At 35.7% G+C, this 23,694-nt stretch overlaps 1 long non-coding RNA gene across 3 annotated transcripts in view; it reads left to right on the forward strand.

Annotated features, from left to right (window-relative positions):
- Window positions 1-1,962: 1,962 nt before the first annotated feature.
- The window catches only part of LOC128184271 (uncharacterized), a 62,205-nt gene continuing 40,473 nt past the window's right edge, over window positions 1,963-23,694 (forward strand). For 2 of the 3 annotated variants that reach the window (XR_008243713.1, XR_008243712.1), the window contains exons 1-3: window positions 1,963-2,755; window positions 7,257-7,455; window positions 20,383-20,544. This is a non-coding gene — a long non-coding RNA (uncharacterized LOC128184271). Of the gene's footprint in view, window positions 2,756-7,256; window positions 7,456-18,369; window positions 18,788-20,382; window positions 20,545-23,694 lie in introns of all 3 variants that reach the window. The other variant, XR_008243714.1, reaches the window with a different exon arrangement.

Consider the following 23,694-nt stretch of genomic DNA (forward strand, 5'->3'; position numbering starts at 1 on the left):
TAATAAATAACTGAATAAATGCTGGATAGACCAAATTCGTTTGTGGTTAAAATTACCTCGAGTGGCATACAGTTATTTCACTTCGAGAAGAAAATAAAGATTAAGACATAAAAGACATAAAAGAAAAATTTCCGAGAGTTTAATTATGGTTTACGCTTTACCAACCAATTTAGCTGCGTAGCATGGTATTTTCAGTTGTGTATGTTATTTCCAAAATAGATATGGAGCAGACTGTGTGAATTGTACAGAGTTTATGATTCAAGCCGAGGTGACAACCACCTCATATTAATTCTCGCCTTCAATTTTTTTTTATGCTTCGAACTTTATTTTAATATGACTCTGACGTAAAAAGTCTGATCTACCAAATACATGACCAGCCCAAATATGGACAAGGCTTTGTATTCCAGAAAACTTATTCTTAGCCTAGATATATTTGAACCGAGGGAAACATTCCCTCTGTCTGGTTTGTTTCATAGTGCCCCGATTAGATCTAGGTTTCCCTCCTATTTAGATCACTACTGTGTCTGATAGGTACACATGCAGAGGGACAGACCAAACCTGAATGAGTGAGGTTCTGTGTCTCTGTAATTACTGGTGTAAGTATGGACAGGATTACACGACAGGCTGTCCCCGGGGAAGATGTTACATCAACAGGAGTGATAGCCATCAGTAGAGAGAAGTCCCAAGTATAACAGAGTCTGATACCATCTGAGGGCAGAAAAGTACAGCCAGCATTCCATACAGTGTGATGCTGTAGTGCAGGTGTATATTTCCTCACCCATGGTGAATATATAGCATTTCAACAAAATCTTCTTCCTATCCAACCCCCCAACCCCCCAACCCCCCAGAATAAAGACATGAATTATCTTCTGCACTAAACAGTCAAGTTGTATATAATAACTTATAATAACTCAATATTAAGATAATAAGATTGAGGTACTGGAGTTAATTAAAACGCTTCACTGAAATGTGAAATACTCGAGTATCATAATAGGATCTAGAGGGGGTTAGGGACAGGTCTGAAATCTCTATCTTTATATCTGAACACGTGTAATGAACATAGGACATATCCCTCAATAAGATTCCTGGACCCCTTTCATAAGCTGTTGAAAGGTATATGTATATGGTAGATCGAAGGTCCCCTACTTCCATGAGGTAATGATGTGTAACGGGATGGGAGAAATAATGACGGACCAGACCGGGTTTCGAACCCAGGCCCCCTGAATCTCTAGTCAGGTGCTCTACCAACTGAGCTATCTGGCGCCGGTATTCGAACCGGTCTGACCGTCACAAATGTTTTCTTTTGCTTTAGACTGAATGTCAATACTCGATCTTTAATTTTTGTTTACTAAAGTTTATTAATTTTTTTTGGGGGGGGGGGGGGGGGGGCTAGAATTAGAGTATCAGAGTTTTAAATTATTAACAAATTAAAATTATTATTTTTTTTTTACCAAGAGGTTTTTAGAATTCTGAGGAGGTAGGCTAGAGAGGATTACGGTTGGACACCCTTGCAATAAAACTTGTTTATGGACTCAAGCCTGAAAATGAGCACCAGGGCTACATCAGTGAAGCTAGGATAGCTGGTAGATTGTTAATAATTGAGAGCTACTATATACAGGATAATGCTTCATGTATTGATTGGGGTGTTTGAGGGGCTTGAGGAACGATTGTTTTTGATTAGTACTGGAGAACAGCTAAGGTATTGGAAGGTTTTATTTCTGAACACTGTCAATATTTATACTGAGAAGAAGGGGGCCATTGAATCCAAAGTGAGAAGAGATCAGCCCTTCTCTGTGATGTTTTGGTGACAGCTAAATACTGGGTATATTGTGTGATAATGAAGTGTTAACTTGTATAGATTACAGCTTATTACTGCTCTAGATCTTAACTTACTGACAATTGTTATGAGAGAGAGAGAGAGAGAGAGAGAGAGAGAGAGATTTAGGGTTTATTCAATCCTTTTCCGACTTTCAATTGTTTTCTCAAACCAAATGAAACAGACGCTTACTTTATTTTAAAGACAGATAGAATACAAATGTCCATCGTTTGATAAATGGCACTTGTAACGAGTATATAATATAACCCTTATTTATATACACAAGGTTCCCAGATTTTGGCTCTATACAAACAATATCATAGTATTGTTCGTCCACACCAATACATGTTGATGTACATACCATTCATACATTCTCCTCAAGAGAAGGTCTACCGTTAGAAGCCTTGATAACTGCTTATATTACGTGTGATTGGGGACCTGTTGATGAATACAAATTAAAAATGCAACAAAGCAAAACTACGCATTATCTGTCAATTTCTGCTGACGAGTTCTGATTAATAAACCATTGGCTGTGGAGGAGGCTGGCGAGACATGAGACTATGAAGTCTCTGACCTTCCGTGATCAGTACTATCCCCACGCCAGGGTGAGAAGCGGAAACATGGACCTCGAAGTCCAAATCTATCAAAAGTCTTTTTTTATTGTGGTCAACCCCCTTAGAGGACTTGAATGAACAGCTGCAACTCAAAGTAGGCCATGTATGTCATTCACGCTCTTTTTCCCGCGACATATCATTTCTCTTTCGGACACCCTCGGCCGTCATTCTCTTTATGGCTGCATGCTTCAAAGCGTTTGATGGATGTGAAAGGTGCCGACTCTGGCCTCGTGCTGCCCAGCTCTGTAGTTAGGTAATACAACGTCTGGTCCGTCACCCCGGGACAAATTCTGTCAGCGGCAATGGCCCTCCTGTCTGACCACAGGTTAGCTTGCTTGTATGGCGTGGGTTGTTCATAACTGCATATAATGGCCTATATTTCTTCGAAGTTTAATCAGGAAATATTTCTATGTGATTTACGGAGTCTGAATGCACGCGCGGAAGTTATGTCGTTTACACGTGCGACGACTGTAATGACTGTTGGTAGCACCAGGGACGTGTATAGTAATATAGTGTGTAGGTCCTTGCTAATACACATTGATGAAGAGCCTTTGAAAAAACTTCAATTCTGTGAAAGATTTTTTAAAAAATGGATTGAAATCTTAAATCTCAGTCCTGAAATTGTCCCGTAATCTGATAATGTAGACACTATATTGCCTATTTTATAAATAAAATAAAAGTATTCAAGGAATATTTTCTATAAATCATTATGACCAGAGACATAATATGTCTCTGTTATGACGTAAGTTTGAGATCGCCCAATCAGCTTTTGTTAAAACGACATTAGGCAGAGAGGATAGATGCTTTCTGTTAATTGATTGATACAAAGGCAATTCAATAATATTAAGAAAGAAATTTTTTATACACCAGGCCTCGGGATCAAGATTCATTCTTAGACTCGCATCTAATTTTCAATCATTTATAAAATTATAACGTATCATCAAACATATTGAGACACATTTTAATTCAATAGCATTTCTTTGATTTAATGTGTTCAATCAAATGACAATAAGACAGTTTCATGATCCTGGGGCCAGCTCAATGGAAGAGAGAGAGAGAGAGAGAGAGAGAGAGAGAGAGAGAGAGGAAAGAGAGAGAGATTTAAGGTTTCAGTAACCTCGCCTCTAACGAAGCATGAAAGTACCCTTGTCAGAAGTAACGATGCCTGGCTGATCCGTACTTTGAAGTTTGAGAAACAGAGAGAGGTAAATTATCAGTAAGTGGTCAGAATAGAAACACATCACCCTGAAAGAGCTAACAGTCTGGCGGGGGTCAGGGGGTCTCCTAGAGAGGAAAGTTGGGTCTCATTCACAAAGCTGTCATGGAGCAGGAACAAAGGTGTCAGGCCCCGTGAGCAACAGCTAAACGTGACAGACTTTAATGTTAATTCCAACTAATTAGCGGACAGACATCTTAATTTGCTAAATTTAAATTTAATTTCATTAGCTGGAGATGGTATGATCTGAATGCTATGGAGATGTGGAACAAAGTGAGCTATTTTGGATGAATTATATTTATAAAGCCAGTGTGCCGTTTTAGATTTGTATGGTTTGAACCTATTAAAATATTAGTTATGCATATTTTAAATGAATAAAACCTTCCTGTGTGAATTTTTTGAAAATTAAAAAAGAAAGAAACAATGTATATATCTACAAATGCAACAGTGCAAACAATTCGTACTAACACTCCAGGGGTCATGATATTTTTTTTTATTTTTTTGGTGTGCATTTTCTCTGCAGATATTTTAAACCAGGGCAGATTCTAATTATAATTCTAAAATTCAGCATTTTTAAAACTCTTTTAAAATTTGGATAAAATAGTTCCTGTGTATTCACAGAACTGGTAATTTTATGCATGATAATGATAAGGCTTAGGTGAATTCACAGTAGATCTGCCAGGGTTAATTTTATTTTCTAGAATAGAAATTTTCAAAACAGTTGACTCCTTATTCATTGAGGTGCATCATCTGCAAAATCATGACTTTTGAAAGTGAACAACATGGGTTTATACATGGCAAAGAAGTCAATTATTTACCGTTAGTAAACACTGTGACTTATCTTGTTTAGCGGTACAGAAGACAGAGCTAATGGCAGCTGTAGATAAGGTCAGCCAAAAGGCATAGAGCCACTTGGAGCTTTCATATAAGGTCGGGGGTCAGGGGTTACCTAAGAGCCTCTGACAGTCAGGAACCCTGATTGAGAGAGAAAGAGAGAGAGAAAGAGAGAGAGAGGAGTGAGAGAGGGGGAGAGAAAGAGAGGAGAGAAAGAGTGATGAGAGAGAGGAGAAAGAGAGGAAGTAGAGAGAGAGAGGAAGGAGAGAGAGAGAGAGAGAGGAGAGAGAGGGTGGGGGTTGTAATTCATGTTTTTATTTTCCAGAGATCTAAAGGGAGAGAGAAGGAGGGAATGAAAGCAGGACAACTTGTAAAAACAGTACAACTAATGAGAAATACTGACACTGAAAAGTGATTTTAAATTGATATGCCCATCTTCTATACTCTTAGTGAAGACATGACTGCTAAAATATTAAGGAAAATGTTTTTGTCTATATGAAGGCAGAAGAAATTGTCTAATGGCCATACATGTATACATAGATGCCAGTAGATGGTTTTTATATTTCTATGTCAATGCCATAAGGAGAAAATTTGAGCTTCGTATTTCTATGTTCTATTGTTAATCGGACTTAATACACACACAGTGTAAATAGACCTTTAATGCTGCGATCAATGCTAAGTTTGATATACTGGACCCCCCCAACCCACAGCGGTGAACTAATTTGTGACCAGTTTTAAACCTTTGCACTGGTCTGCAGGTAGTGGATTGGTTGCAGTGTTCTTAACTTATGTGTACCTGTATGAAAACACTGCATGTAACCGGAACTCTGATCAGGGTAATTCAACCAATCCCAGAATATGTAAACATGTAAGCAGCTGGTTAACGCTGCTAGTTTAGCACTGTACACTTGTACAGGGTGTGCATATGTATTACATAACATCAGTACGTGTGTTCTCCAATTGGTCATAAACATTAATCTTGGGGGGAAATACCTAAATTAAAAACAAAAAATTGATCCAAGCAAGGATATTCTCACAGAAGATTCAAGATCAGAAGATAAAAAAATATAACACCTGTAAACTCCCTAAAAAGTTAAATGTCTGCGGACACAAAGAAGTGTTCCAATTTTCAATCTTCTACTACTACATGTAGTACTGTGTTCATAAAATGTGAAAGAAACTATGTCAGGTTTTCACAGGTTGTTCCCTTCCCTGCAGTGATAAGTGACTGAGTGACGGTCAGATAAACCTGTGACAGTGTTGAGGGCTACTGTGAAGCATGTAATGAAAGGTTCCCCGTTTGTCCTGATTGACGAGGGGATGTCCGAGGAACATTCATCACCAAACTTATTAACAAATAACAAGCATGTCAAAGAGGAATAATTGTACATACCAACTGTATACTGTAGATTAGCAAATAATCACGATGGTTTTAATTTCACTATATTCGCGATTGATCGTTTTTCTGCTAAGATAAACCAATTGTATATATTAACATGAATTTTTAAAAAACGTTTTATTGCTAATACTTTGATCAACTGGTTTTCTAGGAGCGTGAAATTAAAACCATCGTGACTGGTTCTTTTTGAGAATTCGTGAAATTTTAACACTGTGGAATTAAAATGACTTACAGTATGTAAGCTGCATGTTTTGTTGTTTTTTATGAAATGACTTAATAGCTCAAGCCATATCGTGAAATGACTCTATAGATGATGAATACCATGAACAGAGTAATTGTTAGATGGTGTTTTATAGTTGGTTTGGACGTACTTTGCACAGTAATACAACAAGATTCGGAACCTAGTCTGCCCTCTCCCTACACAGCATACTGTAGCTAGTTATATAGACAGTACATGCTGTCATTGCATAGGTATATCTAACAGTGTATGGATCAGTAATGGACAGTTGGTGATTGGGTGTGATTATGATCAAACTACAAGAGCCCGTCTGGCCTGCACAACCTTTAATGAATGTATAAATGCAGCTGTTTATCTGAATCAGAGCACTAGCACTGTGGAGTCATGATCCAAGGAAAAGAGGGACTAAAGGGTCATGGGATGGGGGATGGTATGTGGGATGGGGGGGGGGGGGTGTGGTATGTGGGTTTGGGGGGTATGTGGGGCATGGAGTGGGGGTGGTATGTGGGTTTGGGGGGTATGTGGGGCATGGAGTGGGGGTTAGTGGTTGGGATGGAGTTATTAGTAGACAGCATGGATGGGGGAAATTGTTGTTTATTTACTAATAATTTAATTGTGGTTGTAACGCACTTTCTGATTGGCTAAAATTTTAATTTTATATGGTATAAAGAATGTTGCTTACGTCATAATAAGACTAGCATCAAAAATGTATCAATATGCTTGACGTTAAGTTTGAATTTTGTACAATTTTACGTCATTTTAAAGGTCAAATGACCGTTTTTATCTACAATGAAGAGTTGAAAAATTAAATTAAATGGTTTGAAACAGTTTACACTTTTTTATAAACCGCCTTGCGGTTTATAAAGCGTAAACTGCCTCAAACCATTTTATATCGTATAAAACAAATAAATATTGAATTCATTCCTTAAGAAAGTGGGGCTGTATCTTTCTAGCTCCTCACTACAGTCTATCAGTCCTGCAATATAAAGTAAAGACTATTTATTAACAGATACATAACCCCCCCCCCCCCCCCCCCCCCCCCTCCCCAAATTGTTGCCTTTAAGGCACTGTCTTCATTTAGCTGATTTGATTTACCTGAGCTAGCTACAGATAATTTTTTCTTTTCACCTGTTTTACAGGTAATGTTTTGATGGACCCCGTCAGTGACATGCTGATAAGGACTAGAGATGGGTGACATTGGTTCCCAAAAGTTGTGTGCAGAATGAAGTCAGTTTTGGCAACCCTGCTATGGCATGTTTTAAAACGTTAAAGCAGAAGCAGACAAAGCCAGAAACTCGCCATCGTCCCAAAAATAGAACCAGAAATGACGTCTGCCAGGTAAATTTTGCCAAATGATTCCAAAGTTGAGTTTGGGTGATGGGTGTGATCAGTAGGAAAGCACTGGGTCGGTAATCTATCTGTGTCAAGGTTGTCTTGGTTTTTCCTAAAGTTCATCAATACTTCTACTCTTAATTATATAAAGCCCACATCTTTTGAGTACAGAGATACAGATGTAGCGTAACATGGGACTCACACATACACATGAAGATGATACAATCCCAGAATTTCATTCAAGGTTGTGTCAAAATTATTGTTTTGACTTTCGATGGACTCTGATCAATCTAACAATATACATTTTTACTGTAGACAAACCTAAACAAAAGCTGTGACCTTGAGACAGTGCCAAAAGCAGGAGCTAACCCTAAACTTGTGTAATCCCTGTAGGGCGAGTTTATCTGAAATTGACCACCTATCTCTAGATGTATTGGGATGTCGCCAAATTAAAGACAGCCACTACTGCTATCTCAGTTACTCTTGATCAGAATAACATGAAACGCAAATACACGTATAGAATAAACTGCCAATTTAAAATCAAAGGTCCTGTATCAAGGTCTGTGTTCCAAAATAGAGTCAACTGACCCAAGGAACACCAGTTATGTACATGTATAATATATTTCCCACTTAGTTCAAATATGGAATAAACTCCCAACAAAGCCCTAATATAAAGTAAACATCCATCAAACACATTACTTTAGCAGAAATCTACCTGTAAATGTTTTCTCATACAGAATAAACTCCCAATGATTCCCCCAAATAAAATTATTTCTCAATGAGTTCTCAATAAATTGCAGAAATCTTAAATGATTCCCCCATACGGCATAGAATAAACTTCCAAAAATTTTTCATAATAAAATTGTATTCAAACAATTTCCCCTTTATAAAACTATTCCCACTTACTTCCTTATATATAATATTCACACTAGTATAAAATATGATATTCCAAATAACTTTCCAATACAATTCTATGTAAGAAAGAATTGTAAGAAGGATTTCCTAATATACCGGTATTATGAACATTCTCATATGATTTCCTAATTGCCAATGGTTTCTTCATATAAAATGAATTCCCAATGGTTTCTCAGTATAGAACGAATTCCCAATGTTTCTCAATAAAGAATGAATTCCCAATGGTTTCTCAATATATAATGAATTCCCAACAGTTTCTCAATAAAGAATGAATTCCCAATGGTTTCTCAATATAGAACGAATTCCCAATGGATTCTCAATAAAGAACGAATTCCCAATGGTTTCTCAATATAGAATGAATTCCCAATGGTTTCTTAATATAGAATGAATTCCCAATGGTTTCTTAGTATAAAATGAATTTCCAATGGTTTCTCAGTATAGAACGAATTCCCAATGGTTTCTCAATAAAGAATGAATTCCCAATGGTTTCTCAATATAGAATGAATTCCCAATGGTTTCTTAATATAGAATGAATTCCCAATGGTTTCTTAGTATAAAATGAATTCCCAATGGTTTCTCAGTATAGAACGAATTCCCAATGGTTTCTCAATAAAGAATGAATTCCCAATGGTTTCTTAGTATAAAATGAATTCCCAATGGTTTCTTAGTATAAAATGAATTCCCAATGCTTTCTCAATAAAGAATGAATTCCCAATGGTTTCTTAATATAGAATGAATTCCCAATGGTTTCTTAATATAGAATGAATTCCCAATGGTTTCTTAGTGTAGAATGAATTCCCAATGGTTTCTTAGTATAAAATGAATTCCCAATGGTTTCTTAATATAGAATGAATTCCCAATGGTTTCTTAGTATAAAATGAATTCCCAATGGTTTCTCAGTATAGAACGAATTCCCAATGGTTTCTCAATAAAGACTGAATTCCCAATGGTTTCTCAGTATAGAATGAATTCCCAATGGTTTCTCAATATAGAACGAATTCCCAATGGTTTCTCAGTATAGAATGAATTCCCAATGGTTTCTCAATATAGAACGAATTCCCAATGGTTTCTCAATATAGAATGAATTCCCAATGGTTTCTTAATATAGAATGAATTCCCAATGGTTTCTTAGTATAAAATGAATTCCCAATGGTTTCTTAGTATAAAACGAATTCCCAATGGTTTCTCAATATAGAAGGAATTCCCACTGGTCTCACAATATAGAATGAATTCCCAATGGTTTCTCAATATAGAAGGAATTCCCACTGGTTTCTCAGTATAGAACGAATTCCCAATGGTTTCTTAATATAGAAGGAATTCCCACTGGTCTCACAATAAAGAATGAATTCCCAATGGTTTCTCAATATAGAATGAATTCCCAATGCTTTCAGAGTGAATTCCCAATGGTCTCACAATATAGAATGAATTTCTAATCGTTTCCTTATACATGTAATACTTTATAATGAATATTCTCTATGATTTCCTGATATAGAATGAATTCCCTATTATTTCCAATTATATTAGAATGAAATTCCAAGGATTTCCCTATGATTTTCAAAATATATTAGAATGAAATCTCAATGATTTCCAAATATTTTAGAATGAAATCCCAATGATTTCCAAATATATTAGAATGAATTCCCAATGATTTCCCAATTCAGGAGATTTTCCACTGATTTCCCAGTATAGAATGATTTCCTGGGATCCTCAGGGCTCACCGAGACAGAGATTCATATCATTTAGAAATTAATAATTACACAGTTTGTTGGCTCAGATGATGTTTAATGAATTATCTTGGGGACCTGAGTATATCAAACTAATCTTAGATATACCTACAATGAAGCTGTATTGATGGGAATCAATGGTGATTTGAAAGAAATTGTCATGGAAAGTGGTCATTTGTTTTGAATTAAGACTGTAGTCTAATTGATAATGTTTTGAATTAAGACTGAAGTCTAATTGATACTGTTTTGAATTAAGACTGTAGTCTTATTAATAATGTAGATTCCTTATTTTGTGTGAGTACCTTAGTTTCGCAATTCAATCACTTTGCATATCAATATATAGAATGTTAAAATTGCATAATTATGCCTAAAATTTATCATAGTTTTATTTAGTTTATATACATCTATCCAAAAAAAAAATAAATGTGAGACTTTAAAATCTGTGAGATTTGCTTCATGTTATTTTTCGCAGACATTAATTCCTCGCGTATAATTAGGAATCTACAGCTGAAATATTCACTGTAAAGAAAAACCCCACCGTCATTTTCTGAGAGTATAAATGCTGATGTATTGTATTACTAGAATAACCTATTATTTCAATTTGTTTGTAAATCGGTTATTTTTTTCCCAAGTGAAATACAGAATAACATTTCTGTCATTGATTTCTCCATCCCAGAATATCATTAACGTAAAACCCGTGGTTAACAATAAAAACATAGCATGGAAAAGGTTTCTGAATCCTTCTAAGATAGCTGTTATGACGAATGGTCGCGGAACACATGGTTGACATGTAATATTCAATAGAAGTCGCAGGAACTGATTTCGTCCGCAGCTGCGACCAGGGAATGGTGAAATCAATAAGATTTATATAATGGCTAGACGAAAGGGACAGCAAAGGCGTGTCAGCAAATTGTTTATTGATCACCTAACTCATAGTCTGAGTTAATGAGTAGTAGGAGGGGACCATCCTAATGATCCCAAGTGTATGGGAGTCAATAGTTCTGTAATGGTACCAGGGAGGCTATGGTTTTAGGAGAGCAACTCAGTCTGTTTCAGCTAGTACACTCCAATATCAGAAGGACTTTTTTAGGTTAACGAAAATCTGTACACTAGCTCCTTATTGTCTGTACATTCTCAAGATATTATTGATCTCGGGGAGAATTACCCAGGTGTGGGGAGTTCATACCGATACATGGGTGGCGCTGGGGAGTGAGCGTAATTCTCACAGTTACAGGGAGTGGACTGTAGGTGAAGGATGAATCGGTAATCCAATGGACATGTTCCTGTAGAAGTACCCAGGTGTGGGCAGTTCATACCCATTCTGACACAGGGATGGTGCGAGGGAGTGAGCGTAATTCTCTCGATGTGAAGGAGGAATCGGTAATCCAATGGACAAGTTCCTGGAAGTCGCAGACAAATGAATTCTCTTCTCTTTTTATCCAATCAATTCCTATTTAACAGATTTTTCATTATTTGATTTGAAAGATGATAAGCCTTTATGAAAATGATATTATAAAGAAATTAATAATGCAGAGGCTAATGTTACAACATGCTTCAAGCTCTTTGTCTGCTTTTTTTAATAACTACACCTTGCACTATAACAATTTTATCTTAAAGGTTGGTCTGAAAGTACTTTTAAAAATAAAGAAATAGATCGTAATGAACGAAATCGTGTTATGAATTACATTTTTCAAAATTTGAACCACCAGGAGTATTCATTGTATAATATGAACAAAACATGTCCATTTGTCATTCATCTGATTAAAGAGTCATTAAAGTAGTCCTCAATGATGAAGACTTCCAAGACAGCGATTCCTACAGCTAAGGATTGCACTTTCCCTTTTTTCCCCTAAAATTTTTTGCTTTATTTAATTCATGAAGGATAAAGCCTAAATTCTAGCCCTCTTTGTTGGCTATGAGATATGAGGTGTCAAAATAACTGAATTTAAAGGATGAAATTTTTATCTGTGAAGTCGAATCTCAGCATCAGAGCTCGGATCAGATCAAGGCTCCTCTCCTTTTACTCGGCTAATGCATAACTAATACTCCTGAACCAGTTCTCTGCCTTTGATCCGTCATCAATTAAAGCCTATTATTCCGGAACACCATTTTCCATTCTCCCCTCTGGGTATTATTAAAAAATGCAATGAAATCAATCTGTAGAATTTCTTTTACAAAATGCAGAGTTTTTATTATATAGATGTAAATGACTATATCTGACACTTTGGTATGGTTCTTGATATTTCATAAAACCTTACTATTTAGATGAATATCGGTCACACATTGCATTTTTCAATCTTTCTTTTTTTCTGTCTCAAATTGCAGCATGTGAGATGTAAACCGATGTAAGGAAGCAAGGAAGAACAGCCATTCTCATCGCTGTCGTCGAATTGTAAAACCCTGTGTTTGATTTGTTGAGGAATCAAACACTGTAATTTAGAACCCCCCACCCTAAATTTCTCTCTTTAATGTCCGATTCCACTCTGGGATTTCCTCTGTGGAAATTGAGTGTTAATGCATGACTTAATCCTCGAGTTTACACCAAATTGTCCACAGCTTTAGATTATGTAAGCATATTGAACATTCGCATGTCAGTTTCATCCATCAAAAGCCAATCTGTAAAGTGAAATGCATGTTAATTGTTCTGATATTTCACTTTCCCTCCCACCTCTCTGATGTCAGTGTTAACTTAATTTCTTGGAAGCTTTTCATCCTGTGATGTCAACTTTCTGTCAAAACCAAGGAATGGGTTTTAGGAGTGACGGCTTTTGCTGCCATAGCAACAGGACCATTCCCGACATCATTGTACATGTACCTGTGAACACCTGTGTTATGTGAAGGTGTTTAGGTGGGAGCAACCACAAGATGTAAGGGCTGTAAGAGTACTTCTAATGCTATGTCTATTGATTGCATACCTTAAATTCTACACTGCCACTTCAGTGATTATTTCTATAGTCATCAGAGAAAGGAACAGGCCAATATATACTTGTAGAACTACTGATCATATTTTCTACATGTTATGAATAATGTATCACTTTTTACATTGAAAGCTACAGACATCAGTTACTTGTGTTCTCAAGGGAAAACCCACAGTGAAACATTTCCTGGAGCAAAGCACAAATTAAATCTGTTCATTGATTTATGAAGGGATTGAAATGTTGGGACATTTAGTTGCATCCTTCTATTGGAATATTAGCCTTGATATCTATTTGATATCCACATTGTGGCCCAGTTATCTGTTTGTATTAATAAGGCACATATATCTCTTAAAAGTAGGTTTAAGCCCAGATATCTATTCAAGTACATGTGTACTATTCTATGGTAAAACTTAGATATCTGTTGGTGGAAGTCCAGAAAAACTGTCAAAAAGAGGAAGTCAATATAACTGTCCAAATAAAAAAAGCCCAGATGTCTTCATGAAAAGGAAAGCCAAATATCTGTCCATTCAAAAAATAACAAGCAAGATATTTATAATATAAATGTGAAGCCCATGATGTATCTGATATGTCTTTATGAATGAAGCCCAGATTTCCATCAATTTAAAGGTAACCCAGGTATCTGGTTAATATGAAGAATTGGGGAAATAAGTCCATTGTTTGATCTACAGAAAGGCAAACCAGATATCTGTCCATGAAAGTGTCAATACTAGTGTTTGTCATAAAGGAAAACCAGATATCTGCCCATGAAAGTGTCAATACTAGTGTTTGTCATAAAGGAAAACCAGATATCTGTCCATGAAAGTGTCAATACTAGTGTTTGTCATAAAGGAAAACCAGATATCTGTCCATGAAAGTGTCAATACTAGTGTTTGTCATAAAGGAAAACCAGATATCTGTCCATGAAAGTGTCAATACTAGTGTTTGTCATAAAGGAAAACCAGATATCTGTCCATGAAAGTGTCAATACTAGTGATTGTCATAAAGGAAAACCAGATATTTGTCCATGAAAGTCCAGGTATCTGTTAATGGAAGTCCAGGTATCTGTTAATGGAAGTCCAGGTATCTGTTAATGGAAGTCCAGGTATCTGTTTTAAATGGAAGTCCAGGTATCTGTTAATGGAAGTCCTGGTATCTGTTAATGGAAGTCCAGGTATCTGTTTATATCAAGATAACTCGATTTATGTCCATACTTAAGAGGAACAGATATATGTTCATGTCAAGTAGTCTGTAAAGAAATCAAGATATCTGTCCAGGTAAAGGAAGTGTTAAGTATTTTTTTCATATATGGGATGGTAAGTCCATTGTATCTGTATGAATGGGGCAGGAGGAGGGCTCGAGTAAACATAAGATTTATGTTTATATAAAAAAAAGCTCTGATATCTGTGTATACAGGGGGGGCTAAAGGGGTGCTTTCTTTAGCTTCAATTTATGCTCTACTTCTGTGAAAGACGGGACATATTTTCACACAGTGTAGAAGATAAACATATTTAGTGCCAACCAATTTATTTTGAAGTGTGTACTCGAATCATCAAAATAATATTTCATCATGCACAGATATGATACAGACAGTGGTTAAGGCTTTCACTGCGATAACACTAAATGTCGCACATAATGCTGTCACTTCCAAACCGTGACTGATATTACCGATCATGCTCAGAATTAAATTGATTACGATAAAAATCATCCGTGTCTGGCGATGTTTACACACGATTATAAAAACCAAGTGATGGTTTGTGGAGAACTGAGATTTGGGAGCCTAAAAATTGCCTACACCAATATAGATCATGTTGTATGATAACTGATTAATGTTAGAAATATCTGCTACGAGGAACTGTGCCAAGGCTACTATGAGGATGTGAAATTCTCGGATGTTTTACGAGCTTTTATATAATTATTTCTGCACAATTTCAGCCTCTGGCGAAGACTACGACTTAATGGCTTCTGAATCAAATCATGAAATATTGAAAAATTAATGTTTCAATAAATTTAATACAGTATTGCTGGAGGCTGGACTCTTTGTTTGAAATATGAAAATATAGCAATATTTTTTTCCTATCTTAGTTTAAATCTGCAAACTCCAGAGTTTCAGGATTTGCTTACAAAAAATTGCACAATAAAACAGTTGCGAATGGTTTAGATGAAGTGATGATAGATTACCAATGAAACAAGATTGCAGCATATGCATAACAAGATACAACAAAAAATGAAGCAATAAATAAGCAACTTGGCCAACTGCTAAAGGGGCAATTATACAGATAAACACTTATTTTCATATCATGATAATGCTTTTGCAGAGATGATGGCCTGTCAGACATAATGTTCAGTATATTGAATGCCCATCGTAGCAGTTAGGCAGGGACTATAAGAGGCAACCCCAAGAAATTAGGTAACACAGAAGGAGACGGTTTTATTGCGATCATGGCACAGGGGCTCGTCACGAAGTTTTTTCAACCTTTTATATATACCACCTCTATACTATAAAATACAATGTATTTTATAGTATAGAGGTGGTATATATAAAAGGTAGAAAAAACTTCGTGACGAGCCCCTGTGATCATGGCAGAGATTTGAAATGCCCCTTATGCATTATTTTGTAAGATACAAGGCTCTATGTAGCTGATCCTGTTTCACTCCCGTGAGTTGTCGGAGGACCCATTAATGCTTGGCTCTCGGTTGGAGACTGCTTCATCATGACCAGGCCATTATCGAACGGTATAAAAAACAAACATCAAGTGGTACTCATTACGATTTCTGGTCTTTTGTGTGGTTTTAATGAATACATCACATACTGGAGATCGTGTTGCTGTATGTTTGAGAAAATTGAAGCCACAAACTAACTACAGCTGAGTTTTTAAAGTTTGCTTTCATTTTCTTAACACTGATTTATGAAAAAAAGTCAAACCACATATTTTAAACATTTACGAAATATACTGGTACAATTATGTCTTATTATGATAAAAACATGAAATATCCCCCTGTTTTGCGTGTGAAGTTTTGCGAACTGCATGTGGTTGTTTACAAATATTTTTAAACATAAAATCCGCTTTTTCAGAAAACAAACTTATCACCCCTATGGATATTTTTTTTTAACAGCTGTTTCGTGATCTATCATAAAATGTGGTCATGGTGTGTTGTCAAACCAAATAGTGTCATTATGTGTCCTGATTTCCATGCATTATCTCATGGTTTTATCGAGGAGCAGAAGCATAACAGAAAGAAAAAAAAAAAAATGAAGTTTTCATATTTTTGCTAAAACTTTCTTAGAACTACCTTTTTGGATGGCGGGCAAGTTCATCCAGAAGTGTGTCTCAATCCCAGATGGTGGGTGATTTATTCTGACATTTTGTCATATAAAACTGAGTGTTTTCTCCTCAGTTGAATTATATCAATGGACCTTCATGTATGATTTACTGAACAGAAGTAGAAACTTTGGACAGATCTCAATCAGCACATTGGACATGATCAAACATCTTATTGTAATAAACTACTTTACTTATACTTTATCAACTTTGATACAGGGATCCTTCTGCTAGTGTAAATATTTTTAGCTCCTAATGAAATACTCTCTAAATTAGAATAGATCTATTGAGGCATCATTTGTCTACATTTACGGTCGGGTTGGGGACTAATTGTCCACTCCAAAGTGTTAGAAAGGATTTTTGTTTCAAGATTTTTAGGGTTGAGAGACTTTGTAATATTGAAGCCTTGTAATATAATGTTCCTTTGTTTGTTTTTGGTGTTAGTGGTGTTGTGTTTCTTCTAGATGAACATTCAGAGAAAGGGAAATACAAGTTTTTTTAGTACATTTGTATTTGAAATTTGCTATTGATTTTCTATGTTCAAGGTAATGATTTGGAAGTTTGAAATTTTGAAAGCAAGATTTCAGTTTTTATTTTGAACTTTCATCAATATCTATTAATTTGGGTAATTAAGAAGATTTATGATTAAATGGTCTATTTATTGGTAGCTGATTTGTATTAACACCAGCTATAGTTAACATTGTAGTACGGAAAATTCATGATCATTATTTCAGCAACTATTTTACATGCATCAGTAAATCTAACAGTTGCTGCAGTTGCTCAATACAGCCAGACCAAATGTTATTTGTAAAAATAATTGTAAAAAAAACACTTAACCAAAGAACAGTAATTTCTTCTCAATTTTCTGTCCATTAAACCAAAATACTAAGGGTTAATGGAGAATTCCCAATGGCTTCATAATTCATATCTGCAATTGTAGAGACAGATTTGAAATTGTAAATGGGATGATAGGGGGCTCTATCAGCGATGGACAGAGCCTGAAGCCCACGCTTTACCGCTTGATCACCACGGCGGCGCAGGCTTTTTGTGGATACAATTACTGTGGACATTCTGGTGATTGGGAGATGTAGAGGTCTCCTCAGGACTCGGCCATTGATCCATAAACGTCTCCTAATCTCTTGTTGAATGACGTCTTTTTATTTTGTATCTGTCTGTCAGTGTATCCACTAGAATTAGCTGTTTTAAGCAGCCTATGAAATAAAACCTACGTGTAGGTGTTGCTTGCTGTCTTTCATTTTCTGTTAATTCATTGCTTAATTTTGCATTAAAGGGGCTTAAAATTGATGATATTACAGTATCTATTGGAATTCATTAGCTTTGTTCTAGATTTAAGTAATAAGAGATTGTGTTATAATAAATATGTATGTTGCAGCTTTTGCGAAGTCATGTTAAATGCTGATTTTCCGAATTCAGTGTTAGAGGGGAACCAGTCTACCTGTTGGGCCTTGATCTTTATGAATGACATAGAGATATATTACTGCGTCCCTCCTTTGACACATTATGCATGGAACAGAGTATTAGTTCCTTGTGAAGTTCATGAACCAGTACACCTGTCCGAGAACGGTTTCACTTTTACGATGGCTTCAAAGTGGTGTGCTTCACTTGATCATGACATTAGGGTCCTATAGAACTCTGTTTAAAGAGATTCAATTCTAGCCTGACACTAATATGTCTATATTATGATACTGGTGTGCTAATCCTTCCATAATTATAAAGTATGGGGATGTAGTAGTTTATATTGTATAGAGTAATTGTGTCTTATTCATGCATCAAGTGGCTTTTTTAAAAATGATATTTGCTAATTCTGTCCATATTGTGTCTTTAAAAAATGTTTAAAGCTTTTGATAGAGGTATTTTACATGTAATTTATTATGAACTATTGAACACGGGGGTTATATATTTGATGAATTCAATCTTGCTAGGCCGAATCTTGTCTTGTCTTTCCTCTTGACACCAGGAGGAGCATTGGAATAAAAATGATGTTTTAACATTAGTATTTTCTCCTTTTCCATATGTTTTCAGAATTCTAAAAACTGGTTCAATGGAATAAAAGATTAAGAATTGAGAAAATTAGATATCTATGTCCACAGAGATCTCCTTTGGAAGAAGATTGGTGAATGGAGACAATATGCACATACTGGTAACTATAGCGATAGTAGTGAAGGACACAAGGTCAGATTCTGATAACAAGGTCACTGAACTTTAAACACAGTGTGTTTCCTGTAGGTCAAGATGTTGACTGTTATTAGTGCTACACAGTACTTTAGTAGTACATGTACTTTGTCAATTTAAGGCATATCTTGCGTCACAGAGTGCAGAAAATAGTATTTTGCAACTCGGCAGAAAATACTCATTGACCTTGAGTAGACGGTCCAGCCCTGTTGATAGAGTGAAGGACAGATCCTTGACACCTCTCTACATTTCCCTCCACTAAGTAGAGGTAGGTACTTAAGTTGGAGTGGTTCAACTTGACTTTATAATATAAAAAGCATTAAATCACCTTGACTTTTGCCAACAAGTAAAATATAGTAGGGCATTCAAGATGAATATATTACAAGAATTGTACAGCTGTCTGGTTTCTGGGTAAAAAACCAAAATGAACTAAGCCAGTGGTCATTTTAAACTTCATTTCCATTTCAAGGAGAAAGGAAATGCTGGCCTGATCGGCCTCCCAATGTGTGCAAACAAGAAAAACTGTGTAACCAGGACGTTAATTGGATACAATTATGTAACTTAAAATAGTCGACATGACATCCCAGCATGCCTTGTCTGGGGGTCGTAGGAAGTCGTGGCTGTACATAGGTAGAGGAAGTCCATCAGCGACCAGTTTATTACCTGACTGACAACTTCAGGTGTTACCTGGGGGACTGTTAATTAATTGGAATGACACATACCTGTCATAGGGCTGCTCCTGTAACAGGGCAGCTCAGTGGAGAAGAAGACAGACAACAGAATACTTGAATATGAATTACATTAACATCATATTGTAGATTCCTAATAAATCACAAGGAATTAATATCCACATAAAAACGCGAAAAGCTACTTTTGCAGATTAAAAAATCTCGCATTTATTTTTCAGACAGTTTTGAACTATAGGAAATTATAACAAGAAAATTGGCTCTTAAGATTTTATATTCTCGTGATTAAATGATACAAAACAGCGGAAGTGTGAAATTCAGTACTTGGGTAAAATAAGGAATTTACAGTATTGATGGGATACAAAGAGGGGCAGAAAGAGAGACAGAGTACTTATTATGGTCTGTCAGTCTACCCTTCCCTCCCATTTTTTCGGAAATATATTTAGAATTTGTATGGTAACTTGCCTGAGAAACTATGTATTTTATGAATACATTCAATTTGACAGAAAGAATTTCATGAAATTCTGAGCTTAAGAATCACTGTTTACCAGTCGAGACCAAAGTCTTCATGATAAATGGAAACAATATTTACCAAATGTATCTCAGCTGTCTGAGACAGGGCTGTGTTTGGTAAGGTAAAACAGACTCTCAATATTTCAGAAAAATACATTGTGATATATCATTATTTTAGTCATCCCTTTTAAAAATCTGATTCTAATCATCTTGGTAGATTCTAAGGTTACTCAAATCTAAAAACAGACTTGGCATCAATTTTATTTTTAAAAATATACTGAATATTTAAGATACACTTAATCCACATTATATACCGTGTATCCAGTAATTTTCGCCATTATCTAATTTTTGAATATGCAGAAATTATATCCTGTATCATTTTCTATAACCAATTTTTTAAATCGCAAAAAATGACTGACGCAAATTTAAAAAATGTTACAGATTTTCCCAATTTTCGCAAAAACCTCCAGATAAATACAGTATATGTACTTCAACAAAGTACATGTAGATTTGAAATTAGTACCTGAGGCTACCTTCTTCATTTCGCAATGTACTAAAGTATCACTGCAGTGTTAAGTATACTCCTATCAACAGTTATCTAATTGTCTCTTCAAGTGAGTATATACATGTTATACATTTATTATTTGATACATTTACTTATTAGGGTAAGCCATTGCACTTGGTGTATAAATGGAAATGGAGGAAAGAACGAGGATATAAAATAAACAAATGTGGCCGCAAACAAATGAGGACTTGATCCTGGGACCACTGGCTATATCACACAGGCTCCGCTTGGCTGATGTGATGGGGCACCTGTTAGTATCAGGTATTTAGTTACAACTTTTCTAGGTAAACTTATTAATCAGGTCTGAACTTTGATCAACAGAGGGTCTTTGTCTATGCAGGGGTCGTTAATAGTTTCTGTGGGACATAATACCGAGACCTCATCAATCGGCAGTCATTAAACTGGTCCCCGTTATTGCATTCTGGGCTGTTAATGGACATACAGGGCTGGGACTTTACGATCCTTTGATTGTTTTAGTAGTAGTGTGGCTGCCCAAAGTGGATCTATGTAAGCACTGGCCAACAATGTTTTATTGTTTTCTAATATGTCAAATAATAATATTATTCAGAAAACTCTGTCCTTATAATTGAGCCATTATGTAGTGAAGCATGTGTCTTGGGATATTTTTTTGTAGTTTTCAGCAGCCTCTGTTCTGGATATAAACCTGTTGTTGTGTTGTTTATGCAGTAGAATGGGAGATGAGGGGAGAGAGGAGGGCGGTGACAACTTCTGATGTGTTCTTGTCATCAGTTAACTGGTCCTCCTGTCTGCTCAGGTTCTTATATTGTTAGCATTGAACGTCTTGCCTGGTTCTCGGGTATAAAATATATGCTACCTTTGATATTCACAGTGGGAGTCATTCACTCCGACCTTGACCTTTGACATCTGTTGCAGTACACCAGTTATAGAATATACAAAGGGGAAAATCAAGTTATGTATAATTAATGGTAACTGCAATATATGTGTATGATTTTACAGTAAAACACGGTTATAAGGAAATCCTAGGGACCTATGGATTTATTTTGTTATATCTGAAATTTGTTATATCCATATATATAATGAATTCGTAATACTAACTATAGCAAATTCACCTTGATTCGGAGCTTGAATATACCTTTATGAGTCCTAATAGTAAAAGTAACAGCAGTGAAGCAATATATATGGTCTTTAATCTGTATACACACAGATTCTATATGTAACATTGTTATCAAAACAAATCCTCACACACATATACAAAAAAAGAATTAAAAAAATCAAAAAAACACTATGGCCATAAAACTTCAATTGTGAAGATTACATTGTTGATGAATTAGTGTTAGTGGGGGCCTCTTTAGATTTTCAATTACTGATTTATCAGGGCACCTGGAGTTACAGTGATACCCCTGTGAAAATACACCGACCTTCTCCAAGAGATTAGATTAATGGCAGAGTTTGAGTAGTAGTTTCTAGATGTACTGCAAATTGAAGAACAGCTGTTTTGATGTTTGTTTGTTGATGATGAAGCGGGGAGCCAGGGATTAGAAAGACTGCAGGGTACTCCCCCCTGACTCTGGCGTTATAATGACTTTAAATTAAGATATATTGGATAAGCTCAATTTCTTTCCTGGCTGGTGGTCCTTAGCCCTTATCACTGTGAAATTGTTTATGAAAAAATTTATAATGAAAAGCCTTGCATAGGATGCACAGCTAGGGATGATAGGAGAATTTGAGTGTACACTACTATATGTAGATCTTCTATACTTGAGATCTGGAGAAGTCTGCAGTGTTTGCATTGATAACTATCAATGAATAAATCATGGTTTTTCAATATGTCATTCATCATGGACTCTCAAGGTTTATCTAAAGAAAACATTGACTCATTGTATGTAGGTCATTTGGTACTAGCCCTGCTTTAACATGAAGGGGATCAATGCAAAAATTTTGAACTCGTTCAATGCAAAAAGTTCTAACTTTTATGCAACAGGAATATGGATTCTAATTTAAAAAATTGTAAATGAAACAAGATATCAGATATTTGATTGATTGGATACGTTTGAAGTTTAAAATCAAAGTACTGAAATTAATGACAGGAGACAGCTCATAATATCGTTTGCCGGCTTTTAGTTTTAATAAGTTGTTTCAATATATTTTTTAAAAAATCAGTTAACAAGACTCCTACTAATTTACTTTAGCATTGTAAATTTAATCTCTGCGATAGACTTGGAGAATTTTTCTCCAAAGGGGGGGGGGTTTGTTTCTATAAAGGATATTTGTGTTTCCCAGGATTGGGAGGGGGGTCTGAGGCATATTTTTGGTAAATTTAGAAAATTTTGAATATTCCAGGTTGGAATTCTAATCCCCTGACCCCCCCCCCCCCCCCCCCCCCCCAAGACCGATGCATGAACTGTTATAGTGATCATTGTCCTATTAGTGATAATTCATTGTTTTTCAGAGCTTGCTGTGTGAATTAGTAGGACCATATAATCTCAGTGTTGAAGACATTTGAGATGGATGTTGCACTTATTAAACTCTATTGATTGTGTTTTATATGTTTCCCTCAGAGAATATTGTAACTAGGATCATGATATCACTGAGGTCCCAGAGATGGTGCAGGCAACAAATCTAGACCCTATTGGCATTGTACAAATATAATTGTATTAGAGTTCTCTTGCTGGATTTAATGAACATTTGAAATAAAACAAAATCCATATCAAATACCACATCTTATTGTCTTTAAGGTCAGGCGACACGTTCCTCAATTTTATATTACTTTTTCCAGGAATTTGTTAATGGTTTACTACTACTTTGACAAGCATTCTTGCAAAATATTGGGGTATACCTTACCAGGCATTTCTGCAAAATACTAGAGTATGCAATTTCCTATATAATCTTCTTGAAAATACACTTGAATTGCTGATATAAAAATAAATAAATACACAGCACAGCACAGAATTCACTATATTGGAACTCTATCTTGGCCAGGGCAGGGTTTTGAAATCACGACCTCTAGAACCTATACGCTTCTGGCAGTGAGCGGCCACGGTTCTAACCACTCAGCCATCTAGACATTTAATCATATACGAGTAAATTTTAATCATTTTAAGAATAATTTTAAAATTAATATTTTTTATTGGAACTCTATATTACGAGGAGAGACAAAAAAGATGCTCAAGGAAAGTGATGTCTGACCTTAAAAAAAACCCCAATGATTATTTAAAAAAAGAAAACATTTTGATCGAACATGTAACATGTGTCTCATCTCTATTTACGTTGCCATGATATTCATGCAAATAGAACCTCCATAATCTACGAATCTTAAAAAACCCAAACACACATATTTGTGTAGCAATTATTGATACCAAAAAAGAAACAAAAGCAATACAGCAATGATTGATACAGTTCTTGGTAGTCAAGATGTTTTTACTAGCTAGA

Source organism: Crassostrea angulata, chromosome 5 (assembly GCF_025612915.1).
Source record: "Crassostrea angulata isolate pt1a10 chromosome 5, ASM2561291v2, whole genome shotgun sequence".
Classification (NCBI taxonomy): Eukaryota; Metazoa; Mollusca; class Bivalvia; order Ostreida; family Ostreidae; genus Magallana; species Magallana angulata.